The sequence below is a fragment of the Nymphaea colorata genome, chromosome 7, assembly GCF_008831285.2.
Source record: "Nymphaea colorata isolate Beijing-Zhang1983 chromosome 7, ASM883128v2, whole genome shotgun sequence".
NCBI lineage: Eukaryota > Viridiplantae > Streptophyta > Magnoliopsida > Nymphaeales > Nymphaeaceae > Nymphaea > Nymphaea colorata.
Window position 1 is genome coordinate 24,725,751 of NC_045144.1, and position 15,012 is coordinate 24,740,762.

General features: G+C 41.0%; 1 long non-coding RNA gene and 1 pseudogene across 1 annotated transcript; one reads left to right on the forward strand and one right to left on the reverse strand.

Moving 5' to 3' along the window:
* Nucleotides 1–1,413: 1,413 nt before the first annotated feature.
* Nucleotides 1,414–14,587, reverse strand: LOC126410205 (ATP-dependent 6-phosphofructokinase 7-like; annotated as a pseudogene).
* On the forward strand, nt 11,287–13,035 carry LOC126410251 (uncharacterized). The gene is made up of 3 exons (XR_007573897.1): nt 11,287–11,851; nt 11,971–12,051; nt 12,943–13,035. It is a non-coding gene; the product is annotated as an uncharacterized LOC126410251 (long non-coding RNA).
* Nucleotides 14,588–15,012: the final 425 nt, after the last annotated feature.

Below are 15,012 nucleotides of genomic sequence, written 5' to 3' on the forward strand. Positions count from 1 at the left end.
AGTTTCATGTAGTTCGTCAGTTAACTAGATTCCTTATCATGTGAGACTATTGTTGAAGGTCAATTGTTCGGACTTTCTTCTTGTGGTGCTTGACTAGCCTTCTATAGGTGCATATTTTATTTGTAGTTTAATCCAGTGGGAACGTGGGTAGTTTTTTTATTTCATGCTTGTTTGAATCTTAGTTAGAGTAGTTGGTGTCTGATTGTTAACTGTCGTGTTTTCTTCATTGAGCTTGTGATTTTGAATATGTATGTTAGTTGCGCATGGCATGGTTACACCGATTTATATTTTAGAATGTATATGAATATTATAGTTGTTATGCCTTGGTATTTACTTTGTGTGTTTGTTGCTATCATTAGAATTGTTTGAAGATGTAGCATATACTTATTGACTATAGGTTCTAGAGGTAGTCAAGCCTTTGTGAATGGCTCGAACCTAGTTAGTTAGCTGAATTGTTTTGCAAACATATATTAGTCATCGATTTGTTTTTTCTTATTTGTCTTTGGCAGTTGACATTCCGTACATCATAAGCATTCAGTATTGTTGAAGGTCCTCTATTTCCGTTTTTGGTATCAACTCTTTACAAAGGCAGATCCTTTTAACCATGATTGGCAAACCTGTACAAACTACAAAAGTCATTCTCGCCATCGAGGCCATTTGGTGTATCCACTGTGGTTTCCGTTGCATACCCTGTTTATCGCTATGGCAAAGGACTGCTCTCTTAGAGCGGAATGGGACTGGAGATCATCATTTGTTTTGTCCACATCTCTTGAGAACTTGCCTCCAGCTTCAACACTCTTGTTGTCGTCTCTTATTTGGTGCTTGTCTACATGATCGATCGTCCGTTGTGGCAAGACTCGAAGTGTTAGAATAGTGTCTTCATCCTCCTGAACTGCACGATGTTTTCTTCTAGTGTTGCCCACGAGCACAGTTTTCGACCCAGCGTCTGGAGCATCTTCTTCAGATTTGCCATCTAGAAACTCTTCTAGCATCATATGCATCCACCTGTATTCTGCTACCATAGTCTCCCACATCTCATTTACGTCGTCCCATTTTGGGTCACTCATTGCTCCGATCGACACTCTCCAGTACTTGAGGTTTGAAGGTTACCTTGATGAAGAGCTTCTCGCAGCAGCATCACCAGAGGTTGTTGCTCTGTGAAGATTGTGTTGTGTCTAGTGTCAACGCCCTCCATCTGCTGCTCAAGTCTTTGAATTCTTCCGTCCGCTGCTTCTAACTCCTCTTCCATGCGCACGTGATAGGCATCGCAGCCGCCATGGCCTCTCGAGCCGTGACTCTATCTCTCATGGCTGTCGTCATCTTCCGAGCGCTCTGATACCTTGTTAGCTCCTGTTAACTCATGAGCCCCTTTACAAGAAAACCCACAATCACACACACACACACACACATGCCCTAATCCCATATTAGGGCTTTTTCCTCCCAGAGGTAGAACTCTCTTACACCTGCGATGTTCCACTGATCTGCCCTACCGACCCTATTTATGGAAGTTATCAGGTCAGTCCAATAGATCCAACCTGTGATCCTATATCCGGTATCTAACAATCTAGGAAACAGACTTTCCAATTTTACTTTTCATGAATTTTTTAGTGAAATTCTCTAGTTATTATTATTAATATTTATTTAGGGCTCTGTATCCATATCAAAGCCAATACTCCAACCTACACAGGTTTAGACTTTTTGTTTAGTGGGGAGAATTGTGATTTTGCATATATTTGTGTGTTGTTGCTAAGAAAATTATCTACTAAGGTTTTTGATTGCCTTATTTTGTTCGAGCCCTTCCTCACTTGGGTCTCCTCTAGAGTTAGACCTCAAGCATGTTCATGTCTACGGGAAGGAGTGGGCTGCCGAGCCACAAGGTCCTTGCTTTAGGATCTCAAGGCGTCACTCTTCCTTGGAGTCCTTGGTGAGTTTGAGGACAGGGATGTGGTGTGACCTCTAGGATGAGGATAAGGAGGGAGGCATAACATGCTTGGGTGCTTAGGGACTTGGTAGGGATTCATCTTGGCTAGGTGGGTGCTAAGGGAGAGGGGTGTGGAGGGTATGGGAGTGATTGAAGTCGAGGGATTATACATGAGAGAGAGAGAGAGAGAGAGAGAGAGAAGGGGCTTGAATCTCCCTTGCGCATGTCCTTCATTATTTTCTGTACAGCCAATCGAGTTTCTCTAAGTCCAACATGGATCCATTTGGTTGTCCTTATGAAATTTATGTTTTTTCTTGTGAAGAACACATTTTAAATTGAATTTTCTTGATGTTTTGATCTAGTTTGAGATGCATGGAAGTTTGGTCTTAAATTGAATTTTCTTCTTGTTGCCTTTGTTGCAGCCTTGAAACGTGGAGAGAGAGAGAGGGGGCTGAAGACGTGAGAGTTGAGAAGAAAAGAACACATTTAATTCACTAACCCTAATCTCTATTATAAAGAGATTAGGGTAGAAAGAGGATTTACAGATTACATCAATGTAAAATAAAGAAAATATTAAAGAGATCTTATAACTCTTTCATATTACAAAGAACCACCTAGAAACATAAACATTCTTATTTCAACACTCCCCCTCAAGCTGGAGCATACATATTAAACATGCTCAGCTTGTCACAACATTTAGAGAAATCACCAATAGGGAGAGCTTTGGTGAAGACATATGCAGCTTGGTCTTCTGAAGGGACATGAATAGTGGCAATGGTTCCTCCTTGAACGAGATCCCGAATGTAATGACAGTCAACCTCAATATGTTTAGTTCTCTCATGGAAAACTGGATTATTAGCAATGTATGTGGCTGCACGATTGTCACAATACATCTTCATGGGAAGTGGAATCGACACACTTAGGCTAGATAGCATGGATCTAACCCAAGTCATTTCTGTTGCAGTTTGAGCCATAGCTCTATATTTAGATTCTTGACACCATGCCTTGTTTTTTACTTCTCCATGATATGAGGTTGCGTCCCACAAATACACAAAATCTTGTGGTAGATTTTCTGTCCTCGACTGAGCCAGCATAGTCAGCATCACTATAGGCTTCCACTTCCAGAGTCTTGCCTTTTGTGAACAAAAGGCCTTTGCCAGGAGACGATTTCAGATATTTAACCACCATCAAAGCAGCATCCCAATGAACTTTCCTTGGTTTTTCCATAAATTGATTTAGCTTCCCCACTGCAAAACTAATGTCTGGTCTTGTCACAGTAACATAGAGTAGTTTTCCAATAAGGGATCTATAAGATCTAGAATCCACTAATTCTGTTTGGTCATCATGAAGGTGTATACGTGGATTCATAGGCAAATTAGTCGGTTTAGCTCCTAGCATCCCTGTGTCCTGCAATAAATCAAGAACATACTTCCGTTGAGAGAGAACAACACCCTCCCTATTGCGAGCAACTTCTACTCCCAAGAAGTATCGAAGTGGACCAAGATCTTTCGTCACAAAGTGTTTTTGAAGAAACAGTTTTGCATCAGAAATTTCTTGATCAGAGTCACCTGTTAGGATAATATCATCAACATAAACCACGAGAACGGTTATACCTCTGGAAGTCTTCTTGATAAACAGAGAATGATCAAGAGGAGATCTCACAAAGCCACACTTTGAGACTACCTCGGAAAACTTGTGAAACCATGCATGAGGACTCTGCTTGAGTCCATAAATAGCTTTCTTCAGCTTGCACACTTTGCCACACTCCCCCTGTTGTTCAAATCCTGGTGGTTGTTGCATATAGACAGTCTCATCGAGATCACCATACAAAAAGGCGTTTTTGACATCCAGTTGATACATGTGCCAGTCATGGTGAACAGCCACAGAAATGATAAGACGAATGGTTCCCAACCGAGCAACTGGAGAGAAGGTCTCAAAGAAATCCACACCGTAGGTCTGCGTGTAGCCCTTAGCTGCTTTGTGTTGTGTTGGCCTGAGCCAAAGATAGTCATGGACTTGAGATTTGGCTGACTTTTTGTCATCAGCTTTTTTTGTAGTAGCTCTAACCAGCTTATGCTTTTAGATAGCCAAACATGAAGGTCCTTTCTATGCACTCTGCTATATTGTGTAGATTGTAAAATGACTCGTACTCATGTTGCACAAGGTGATACCTTATGTGCTCTTAGAAACAGCCACTAATCATTGTGAGGGCATGGTCTTCTACTATCAGGGTTGTTATCTTTCTACTCACAAACTTCCTTCTTTGCATATAATTTTGACAATATTTACCAATTCTTGTTGTATCCTACAAGAGTATCAATTGTGAGGACTTCAGAACAATTGGACTCGTACTGGTCAATGAAGGCATTTACAACCTCATCAAAATCCTTCATTTTGGTGGTGTTTATATGCTTCATATATCATTGTGCTGCCATCACTTCTAAGATCCTTGGGAAACATAACAAAAGACTTTTGTCACTATCTTAAAATTTGTGACACTTTGCAAAGAAAATACCTTATTGGACATGTGGGTTGTCAATCCCTTTCGAAGTTGTTGAATTTCCTTTGAAGTCCTTTTAAATCTTCACCATCGAAGCCCTCACACAAGTCCCTTTTTGTATAGAGCTGTTTGCTTTTTGTCTGAATGTGGTGCACTATCTTTTCCATCTAATCATTTCAGGACTGGATGGCTTTTGATTTGCCAAAGCCATTTTTTCCAAATGATAAGGCTGAATTCTACAAATTATTGTAAAAAACATCTAAAACAAATTACGATATATCTTACCATGCTTATGAACGCTAATTTGATGTACAGCATAATTTAATCTGTCTTTTCTATTATCAAAATTTTAATGTTACAATGGCAGTTAGTTTTGTTATCGTTGACAATGTATTAGTTAACTTAATATGTGTTTCAATCAAATGACTTATAATAGCATATAGAAGTTATGCGTCCAAAGCCGTTTGATATTTATCCCTGACTTAACAGGTCTGGCAGGTGCTAACAACGCATGCACACATGTATATATATATATATATATATATGCAGCTGTGAATTCCCACTTTGAGCCAACAATATCACAACGAGGAGGAGGATCAACAAGTTCCCAAGTGCCTCTCTGCACTAAGGCATCCATCTCATCTTGCATAGCCCGTCTCCATTGGGTGTCTAATAAAGTCTGCTGGTGACACGTAGGAACTGTATAAGCAGCCAGAGCTTGAATGAACTGTTGCATATTTTTACCAACACCGTCAGTAGACAAAAAATGAGATATAGGATGTAAAGTACATTGTCGCCTGCCTTTGCGAAGAGCAATAGGTAAATCTTGACGGGGATCAGAATGACTAGGGCTATGCACTTCAGATGTACTTACCTCTTGAGAAACCATTGGCGAAGGATTATGAGAAGGGTCCTATCGACGTGTGTAGACCAGCGGAGGATCACGAAACTTGGACACCACAGTAGAAGGAGATTCAGAAGGAAACGACTCCAAAGGAATAGGAGGAATAGGTAGTGGGTCTGGTGATGGTGGCATCTCAGGAAGGATGGAAGTGGAGCTATAATAAGGCTGAAACTCAAAGAATGTGACATCCGCACTGATATACTCCTTTTGAGTTAAGGGATCAAAGCATTTGTAGCCCTTATGGTTTCTGGAGTAGCCTATAAAGATACACTTAATGGCTTGGGCTCCCAATTTATCACGTGTGGTTCCAAGTATGTGAACGAAGCATGTGCAACCAAATACTTTGGGAGCCACTGGAAATAAAGGTCGTTGTGGATGCACAAGTTTAATGGGAACCTTGTTGTCAATGGAGGATGAGGGTAAACGGTTGGTTAAGTAACATGCCGTGAGGATGGCATCTCCCCAAAAAGATGCAGGTAACTTGGTATGAAGCATTAGGGAACGAGCCACATTTAGGAGTTGGCGATGTTTACGTTCAACTACTCCATTTTGTTGGGAGGTATGGGGACAAGTAAACTGAGGAGAAATGCCATTATCGGAGTAAAACTTCATTAAGGTTGAGGCTTTGAACTCAAGGGCGTTATCAGGGCGAATGTTTTTAACAAGAATACCAAATGCATGGATCATGTGCATGGATCTGCTCTTTGGGTAGCTACTTCACTATATTGCCTTTTCTTCGTGGTTATGAAGAGGTTTTGATTTCTGTTCTATATTTGATCATGTGCATGGATCTTACATACATCCTATTTGTTCCATTTGCATATGCAATGCAACTGTTTTTCTTCTCAAATAACGATAGATTAGCACTGCAAATGTGGATTTTTTTTTCTACTCAATTGCAAATGCAGATGTTTCTTTTTCCTCTAGTCAGATCATTTGTGGTACCTATAGTTATGAGCTGCTGTCTGGTAGGCCTCTGACCTGCATTAGTAACTGTCTCTAATGAGAATATGTAGAACATATAGGCCTGATGAGAACAGGCCTCTGACAGGACTGTTCCACAGAGAGAGAGAGAGAGAGAGAGAGAGAGAGAGAGAGAGAGAGAGAGAGAGAGAGAGAAGCATAAGGAGGAGGGAGTGAATCATGGAAGGAGTAGGGGCTAAAGTGGTTAGGTTCAAAGCAAGAGGAGAATGTTATGGTTGACCCGGGCCAGGTTGGTTCTGCTGCTTCTGCACTGCTTACCCATAGGCCATAACTGGCCTCCTCTATTCAAATTGTTGTGGTCAGATAGGCATGTCTTAAGTCTTAACCTGTGCAAAGTGTATCTCTGCCTCAAATAATCTGCTGACTGTTTTGTTTGGTAAATGTGCTTCATCGGGTCCACATTCCTTCTTCCTTTTTTTGTTATTTTTCTGAGCTGCTCTAACTCCTTATATCAGATATGCTGTGAGACATGGCTTAAAGCTTGGTGTAGGCTGCTTGGACCTAAACGCCTAAATAAAAATATTTAGCTTAAACCCATAAGTCTGTAACATATCAAGCATGATGGTGTTTGCAATATTTGCTAGTATAGTATGTGGTATTGTAGTGTTTTATTATGAAATCCTTGTGTGAGTAGAGCTAGGGGCTCTTATTTCACCAAATTGTTCCTTTATGTGCTTTTGTTACAACTTACAGTCTTACACTACACACAGAAGAAGCTTAATTAGCAGAAGGTTCATTGGAAATCAGTTTATCAATTCAAGAAATGGAGTTTCGTCAAAAGACAACCTGTTGCTTGGCCAATCAATATTTATACTCTATGGTGACTATACATTACTTTGAGGGAAAAAAATCTAATGACAAGGAATCGCTGAAAATTATCTAAAATACGATGTTTTTGTTTTAAGTCACATGAGTACATGTGATCTTACCACCTACCCATGTCGATATGTGAATAAGGTGACACAGGTACGTTGGTACGGCTGTATAGGCTGTATTTTAAAACAAAAAAAATTATATTTTGATACTTAATTTTTTCTTTAATTTTGATTTTTCCCTTCTTTTTTATTTTTCTTCCATCAAGATTCTATATTTTCTTCTCATTTTTCATTAAGTTTGAGAATTTTTGTGGATTGACCTCACACCCTTCCTCAGGGCAATGGGAAGCTCGTCATTTTCTTTTTCAACCTCATCTTGAGTCTTCCAGGGAAGGAATGGCATTGGGATTGGAATTAGACCTCGCACCACAAGTCACCTCCTCTGTCCGAGCACCTTGTCTAGAGTAGACCTGTCCAAACAAACGAAGGCCTTCCTTCTCAGTCCCGGTGTTACACCCTTTCTCCTTCTCAGGCATATCAACAACTGTGAGAGGTTTTGAACATCCTTTCTCCCTTTCATACCCATAATCAACTGTGATAGGTTCTTCTTTCTTGTAATCCAAGAAGTCTGTAAATTGAATCTCTTGACTCTGAGAATACTCTTCCCTAACCACAGACTTCTCCTCCTGAAGAGTATTCTCACAAAAGTAAGATGCATGTTCCAAAAAGGTAACATCCCTTGTAACATAAACTCGACCAGTAGTAGGATCAAGACATCTATACCCTTTCTGAGTGGAAGAATACCCAACAAACACACCCTTGATAGACCGGGGGTCAAGTTTCTTAACATTTGGACTGTGATCATGAATAAAACACACACAACCAAACACACGAGGGGGGAGAAGAAAAGGTTGACGACTTCCCGGAAGTAAGGAATGAGGAGTCCGACCATTCAGTACACGACTGGGCATGCGGTTGATCAGGTACACACTAGTAAGAACTGCATCACCCCAATAGTGTTTGGGAAGATTTCTCTGAAACAAAAGGGCTCTAGTGACATTAAGGAGCTGGCGGTTCTTCCTCTCAGCCGCCCCGTTTTGAGGGGGGGTATAACTACAGGACGTCTTATGAACAATCCCCCTTTTTCGAAGAAAATTCTCAACTGACTGACACATATACTCACGGGCATTATTGATCGAAAAGTTTTAACATTTCCACCATATTGAGTTTGCACAAGAAGAATGAATGTCTCTATGATTTAAGGTACCTCACTGCGATCTTTTAACGAGTACACAAAGGTGGTCCTAGAGAAGTCATCAATAAAAGTAATAAAATATTGAAACCCTTGACGGGTATGAATTCTCAAAGGCCCCCACACTTCAAAGTGAACCAAGGAAAAAGCTTCATTAACACAACTAGTAGAAATAGGGTACGAAGCCCTCACATGTTTGGCAAACTGACATACATCACAAGAAATCAAAGACAAATTCAGAGTGGAACACAAATCGGAAAACAACTGTTTTAAAATCCCAAAAGGTAAATGCCCAAGGCGTTCATGCCAATACAAAAAGGACTGAAGACAATCTTCTCTTCTCTTTTCTGTCTTGTTGATCGCTGTCATAAGAGCCGTGGCGTATGAGAAGACGATATAAGCCATCAGACGCCAAACTAATCCCAATCCTCTTCATCACCAAGTCCTGCAAAACACAACGATTTACAGAGAAAATGAGGTCACAATTCAGCTCTTTAGTAAGTTTACTAACTGATAAGAGATTTAAGGGAAACTGAGGGACATGTAATGCTCCTCGCACATGAAATTTGTCAAACAAGGACAGACTCCCTTCTCCAGCCACAAAGGTAGAGGAACCATCTGCGAGGGATAACTCGTTCCCTTCCAAAAGCCAACTTATACTCATGAAACAATTTAGGGTTACCTGTCATGTGGTGAGTAGCACCAGTGTCAACAATCCATTCTCCCAAGTAGGAGTTACCTATATCCCCTACAATGGCAAGAGCATGATTAGCCTTTGTTTCATATGATGTCTCGGCCAGATTGACATCAATCCGACCCAAATAGGCCGCAGTTCACGAAGCTGTTCAGCAGAAATGGAGGCCTTGCATCCACTAGACTTGGTATCCTCCGACACAGGCATCTTCCCACTAGAAGATCTCGCCCTGTTATCTCGTTTTTCTGGATGAAGATCCCAACGGAAATCCACAGTATGGCCAGCCTTCTTGCAATGAGTGCATCTACGAAGAGGTTTGGGAGCACTACCCAGACCAGGACTAACAAGTGCAGATCTCTCATTATAAGGTATGTGATCCCTCTTCCCCCCAGGGGGGACAAGTCTTCTCTGTTCTTCAGCCTCAACATGGGAGTAGACATCTTCGATACTGAAGGATTCTTCAGAGTTAAGAATCTGACTCCTGATATTTTCAAATTCATCATTTAGCCCTACTAAGAGCAGGAATATCCTATTCTCCCATTCTTTTGCAACGTACTGCATCTGGTTGTCATGACAGTGCCAAGTAGCCTCGGAATGGTAGTCAAGATCCTCCCATTTGGATTTTAGAGCTGCATAGAAATCTATGACCGAGACATTCCCTTGCCTGAGAGCATACACATCCTTCATCAGTTGATACACACGAACCTTCCTCTTCTTCTGGCCATACATTTCTTCCAACATGATCCACATATCTCTCACAGTCTTCTTACGAAGAATGAGAGATTGAATATCAGACGAGACTGAATTAACAATCCAAGTTTTCACTTGGTTGTCCTCAAGAAACCAAGTATCCCAAGCTATATACTGTTCGCAGCAGGTTCAACCTTACTCCCATTCACATATGCAATACGGCCTCGACCAGCTATTCCCATGGTGATGGCGGCAGCCCACTTAAGATATTTTTCCTTAGTAAGGCGAATGGTAGTGACCTGAAGAGGAATACTCTCGGTTCTATAAGCCACAACTTCATTCTAAACAGTGTTGACGGTCGACGAGGAAGAGGCTGCCATAATTGCAGACCTGCCAAGGGGGCAAAAAGAAACAGCAGCGGCAAAACATGGACAGCAAAAAAGGAAACAAATGGGCCAAAAACAGGCTCCACCACAGCAGAACCAGGGGCTGAACAGAAACAACCTGCCGTGCGATGGAATAACATCGGGCGAGGCAACCGGTGGCAGCAGAGTTTCCAGGCGATGCAGTCAGGTGGTGGCGGCAGGAACAGAGCACGGAGTGGTGACGTTAGGCACTGGCAGAGGCGACAGCGGCAGTCTCGGGCGATCCACTTCGAAGGGCGAAGAGAAAAAAATCTCGGGCGCAGAAGGTGCACTGTCGGGCACAGCAACCTTCGCCTGAGTCCACCAAAACTTCACAGCAGCAAGCAGGACAAAAACAGAGAGTCACCAGAATAGAGAGACGCCGAAACTCCAGACGGCGTCGAGTGCGTCGCCAAAACTCCAATAGTGTCGAGTGCATCGCTGGAAGAGACGCCAGAACTCCACGATGTTAGGCGATGACCAACGTCGGGCAGCGAACAGTAACGACACGTGATTGGAACCGTCCGGCGATGGGCAATGAACAGTACCGGCACAAGTCCTCCTCTCACACGGCCACAACAGAAACAAAAACACGAATCAGTCACGCCGGAACTTCACGACTCTGATACCATGTAGGAACACGAGGATCAAGAACAAAGGAATACGATGAACACGATGTAACGTGGAAAAACCCTCAGCAAGAGGAAAAAAAAAACCACAGACGAGGAGGAACTGGCGCCCACTAGCAACCAGACTCTCTCTCTCTTAAGATTTCATTAACAACTCAAAATTAGGGTTACAACCCTTAAGTAAGGCCCAACAAGGGCTACACGATGGATCGGGTATGGATCCAAACCCGGTCCTGAAACCCATTTAACATGCTTCAACAGTACTGTTAAAATTTAGAAACAGCAAACTACTTGAAATTCAATGTTGTTGTGCTACTCCTTTTTCTTGCTTAATGTGCTAATCTCATTATTCAAGAAGATAAATGATGTTGACAGCTCCGTGTGAGACATATCTTCGAACAGTAATAGCCTGCAGATATTGACTTCCATGGGTTTTCTAGGAGCAAACTTCCTTTGAGGCCTGAAACTTGCTGTACAATTAGCTTTACCTTGTTAAAGCTTGTCCAATGGCTTGTCTGAATACTGTTAAAGTGATGCTCTAATGAAGCTTGCTTTTACCTCTCCTTGACCATACTTGATTTTCAGGCTAGACCATTGGTTCCACAGATTCTAACCAGTTTTGGAAACTTAAAATGTCTTTTAAGTCAAAACTCCACTAGTAGATGGAACTGTGTCTTTCAAGTCAGAACTGTACTAGTTGATGGAACTCATTAATTCAAAGTTGATTTGGGTGTCCACAAAAGCTCATCATTAGACGACCCTTTTGAGCTTTTCTGTGCGGGTGGAAGGACTCTTCTAAGTTATTTGGTTCAGATTCTCAGAATAGTTATAAAAGCTCTGGGACCAAATTGCAATAAAATGTTTTTAATTATGTTCTAATTCTTTCTATCAATTAATTTGTGCATTCTCTTTAAAGAAATTTGATTATTCATGCCATGAAGAATATGTGCTAACTTCGTGAAATTTCTTTTCATAGGCCATTTTTTGAATGTTGTTAGCGGTATGAAGTTGACAGAGACAGCTGGGGATCTTGCAATTGCAGCTGCTATTTGCAGTAGGTATGTATTTCTTGATCATCTTGTTACGAGCAAAACTCTTGTTACTCTTTCCATGGATGGCACTGAATTCTGATCGAATGATTATTTTCTCATACTGTTTTCTGGAAATGTGCTGATAGCTTTTTGGAGTTTCTAATACCTAAGAATGTAGCTTTTATCGGAGAAGTGGAGAAGTTGGTCTTGGTGGCAAGCTTCGAACGGTATGTGATTAGAAAATTGTGTACATTATAATTGCATCCTTTTTCTTTTTGTCATTTAAATGACAATGAAAAATGGTTTTCATTTTAACATACATAACATGTTACCCTTAAAAACATTATTAAAAATATTTCAAACATTGTTTAAGATTATGATTGAGAATGTTGAATGCATGTCGAATGATCGTTAGCACTGTGTTGACATGTACTGTGCGAACAGCAACCTCCTCCATCTGTTCTCTAGAAAGGTTTTACGATCAAAGTTTTTGGATGTCCACTATTCTGTATCAATCTGTTCTTTTCGGATGATATCATCTGACAATCAGTATATGAATACCTTGATAACATCAATGAACTTGGCCAAGGGAATCTGTTCATAGTAAAGAGATTTCTAACGCATGGCTACCATGCCAATCCTAACCTGTTTGCCCCTCTTTTTGTGCTTAAGATATGAGGTGCATTCCTCTCTTAACAGTTAACATTGAACACATGTCCACGGTCCTTAGCCTTCTGATTGGTTCCAGCTATCTTTTGATGCTTGGCATCATGACTTAGTAGATTGCATACATTACTTCAACGTTGAAAATATCAATGCATCTCATTTATATCTAAAATGCTGATTTTTTGTAAAATCCTTTCAAGTGTTTGAGCTGTTTGTCCATTTATTACTTTCTCTAGTTCTTTTGTTTTTTAGAAATTAACGTGAATTTTATGTGAGCAATCGACTAGATCTCTTGCTTGTATTTGCTTCAGCTTTTCTGAGGTCTGCATGTAGATTTAACCTCTCATACTTGCAGTGCACGGCTAAGTGTGCTGTGCTTGGATGATGTCATGTTTTAAGTTAGCCAAATATTCATGCTACTTGATAATGCAAGGACAATTTGGATATTTCAGGTTGCAAGAATGGATAAGAGGCTTAACGAACTTATTAAGTTGCGCAATTTAAGAATTGCGTTATTCCAAAAGTGGCAGAGAAGTTGTTCAAAGCCATTGACAAAGTGCGTTATTCTAAAAGTGGCAGAGAAGTCGTTCAAAGCCATTGACACAAGCGGGATAACCACAGTGACTTGTAGCAATCTGAAAGAGGTTCTGAACAAAGTATTTCGGACAGATTAAGTCCTCCTTTGCACAACTTCCCTCGACGCCTTTGGTGCAGTGTTGTACATAACAACTAAGGTTGCAAATGGGCCAATGTTATGAAAGGGCTTCACCATTTGCTTTATTTTGGTGGGATGTTCATAAAATTTATGGATACAAATGGATCGGATGTTATGGAGGAGCCTCACCATTTACCATTTATTAAATGAATTCAACCATTCTTACTGTACTTGGCCGATCCATATTCAACCCGGTTTCTTTCGTACCATCCTGCACTCGATAGCTTTCTTCTGAATGAACGGACTAATACAGACACAGTTTGCTTCCCCTTGATCGTAACTTTTTTTTTTTTAACATTCTGCAAAATATGAGAAACTGCCAAATATCTTTAATTTTGAGTTGCCATGAGAGACGCGATCACTGATATCTGAAATGGATTAAAGTTCAATCAGCGGGCAAACGAAAACTGGCTCCCATTGGCTCACGATCTTTGTAATGGTAATCATTAAAAGGCTGCAACTTTAATACGTTTCCTTGAATGTTAGCTGGTACTTCAAGTTCAAGCTAAAACGTGCGTGGACTCCTACGATTTGCGAAGGAGTTTTCACAAAGACACTTTAATGAAATTATTTTATAAAATAACTCTCAATTAACATAATTGAGAGCTCGCGGGAGCTAGGTTGGTTCGCAAAACTATCGAAATCTCTTGATCCGAATTATGACGTCGCCGAGAAATTGCCGTCCTCACTCAAGGCCTTCCCGTCTGCCAAGAACATTTGTAGATCTTGAATGCTCGACTCTCGCTTACTCTTGGCTTCTTCAATGTCCTCTGGGCTGAGGAAGGTAGGTTGGTTCGCATAGGAAAGCAACCTCGCCCACATACGGTCGGTTATACAGACTTGATTCTGCTTCTCAGTCACACGCTGCAAGATCAGGACAATAAAAGCCAGAAATGAGATTCGAATAAATTTCAAACCGAAAAGGAAATTTGACACATTAGACAATCGTGGTGTTTTTCAGTCACGGAGGAACTTACATAGATAGGTAAGCATGCCTGCCGTTAACAGGACCGACAGTGAAGCCCAAGTATCCAGCCATGGCGCCATGGACAGCACTATGAACGAGAAGCGTGCAATAGACGTTGTCTGAAGCATTGCTAGGAATGGCACGAATCATGTACGTGGGATCTGCAGACAAATGCCATCGTTCAAATTTAGTCTTCTAGATCAATCTTTTGTTTGCATCCAAAGTTGCTTTACTCACATACCTATGTATGTGAGGTTCATTACAATCTTTTCCTTGGCAAAGTGGTCCTGCAATTCAAAGGAAGACGAGTTTTTTATGGACCTCAAAGACTATTCAACATTGTCACTTACAAGCACTCTGCGTAGGCCTTATCCTCCAGTTGTAATACCTTGATGAAATTTAAAGCATACCACATCTCTGCTAGCCAACGTAGAGTACATAGCAATAAATCCTGCAGCATCAAATGTATGACGGAATTAATAATCAGATAGAGAAATTCATTTCATGAATTGAACCCACTTCAAAAGAGGGGTTGCATTCTTACGGAGAGAATTCAGACATCTCAAAGAAGGCTCCAACTTCCTATTCGACAGCTACAAAACAATTTGATCTTAGAAAAACTGCACCAAAAGGCCCGGTGGAGTTGCGGCAGTGAGGTGAATTATGAACCTCTTAGAGTTCAAGTTGTATGAACTACACCGCACTTCAATTCAAAGAAAACCTGAACATGAATAAACCAACAGCATACCAGCCCCTCAGCTTGACAAGGCCCACACCATTTTCGCCACTTTCAGCTTCAGACATGCGCTGCGTTAATAGCCCTTTGAGCCTCTTCAACTG